We start from the raw sequence: 1845 nt of genomic DNA, 5'->3' as shown, positions 1-1845 counted from the left end.
TAGCTACTTAGGAGGCTGAGGCAGGAGGATTGCTTGAGCCCAAGAGTTTGAGGTTGCTGTGAGCTGTAACTCCATAGCACTCTAGCCTGTAGCAACAGAGTGAGACTCTATCAAAAACAGTATTCTTATATCCAGATAGATTATTTTTTAAGATTCTTTGTCTTGGGCAAAAAGACTACAGTCATTTTTAGTCCCATATTTTCTTTCAATAAGAAAGACCTAAAAAGTTTTTAGTTCCATCAAGGTCTTTTAGCCTGTATGTGAAAATAAACTTACTCCCTCTTGGTTTATCCTTTTCAGCATAAATGTCATGAAACAGCTTATTGGTTCATCTAACTTGTTTGTGATGCAGGTGGAAATGGATGTATACACAGCTCTAAAAAAGGTACTGACATCTGTGCAACATTGCTTGTAATTGTAAAAAATTGGAAATAGCTAGTGTCCAGTGATAACTAGATGGTTATAAATGTAGGAAAAGGAAGTATGCCAAAATGTTTTTTAAAAGTCTTTATATTTAGGAATTTGGTATCTTTAGTTATTTAACTTTCTTCTTTATACTTTACCAACTTAGGAACACTTTTTTCCCAGATGTTTTTCAACAACAAACATGTTGTTATTTACAGAATCAGAAATGTTTTATGTAAAGGATATTGGTTAAATGTTTTATATGGTTTCCAGGAATGTTTTGTAGGTTGAGCTTCAGTTAAAGCTTTGCTTTATTATTATTATTTTTTTTTTGAGACAGCCTCCAGCTATCACCCTGGGTGCTGTGCTGTGGCATCACAGCTCACAGCAACCTCCAACTCTTGGGCTTAAGCTATTCTCCTGCGTCTGCCTCCCAGGTAGCCTGCCACAACACCTGGCGATTTTTTGGTTGCAGCCATCATTGTTGTTTGGTGGGCCCAGGCTGGATTCAAACGCGCCAGCTCAGTTGTATGTGGCTGGTGCCTTAGCTGCTTGAGCCACAAGTGCCAAACCAAAGTTTTGCTTTTATAATGAAATTTTTATATATACTTTTCCTCAAAAATGTTGAAATTTTTCTTTTAAAGGCCTGTTTGCACATCAAGCATGTTTTACTTCATCCCATTGAAAGGTTTTGACATTTTTAGGTCTAGTTTTAGTTTCACAACTCTTTGAAGAGACAAATCAGCTATTCTTTCATGGTAGATGGTGATGCTCAAAATCCTTGCAGTTACTAAGTGGCAGGCTTGAGGCAGAAACTAGGTTTTATGAGTCCTGCTGCATTGCTTTCTTCCTTAATTTTGCCTTTAGCTTTTTTTTGTCCCCAGAATAGACAAATGTCTGCATTTAACATGGCTGTATACCTAGCTTATATCATTGTGATTGTTTTTATGGTAGAGGTAAGATTCCATTACTATTTTTCTTCAATGAAGTTTAGTATCTGAACTATTCGATCTTTAAAGGAGGGTAGGGAGTCCATTTCTATGTCTAACTTACAATAGCATTTATTCTTTCATGCTGTTTTAATGCTTTTATGCCAGTAATGATAAATGCTATACCTATACACAGTACCTTGCACCATTCTAAATACTTATTCTTTTAATGCTCTATGAGGTAGACATATTATGCTCATTTTACAAATGAAGAAATTAAGGTCGAGAGAAATTAGGGAGTTTGCCCTACTGTTAATTGGCAGGTCCATTAAAAGTCCGTGCTCTTAAACTACGCTACATATTGTCTCAACAGAAATAAGACAAACTCCTTCTTCCCACGTTTAATTTCTTACTCTTAAAATGTCACATAGTGGCTTAGCTCCTGTGGCTCAAGTGGCTAAGGTGCCAGCCACATACACCTAAGGTGGTGGGTTCAAATCCAGTACAGGCC

The 1845-nt window shown here is 36.8% G+C and overlaps 1 protein-coding gene across 1 annotated transcript in view; it reads left to right on the top strand.

Moving 5' to 3' along the window:
* Window positions 1-1845, top strand: part of GMCL1 (germ cell-less, spermatogenesis associated 1) — a 59107-nt gene that overhangs the window by 19778 nt on the left and 37484 nt on the right. The gene's annotated exons all lie outside the window — the stretch shown is intronic.

Source organism: Otolemur garnettii, unplaced genomic scaffold (genome assembly GCF_000181295.1).
Source record: "Otolemur garnettii isolate 467f Iridium unplaced genomic scaffold, OtoGar3 scaffold00068, whole genome shotgun sequence".
NCBI lineage: Eukaryota > Metazoa > Chordata > Mammalia > Primates > Galagidae > Otolemur > Otolemur garnettii.
This window is presented reverse-complemented; position numbering and strand designations above follow the sequence as displayed.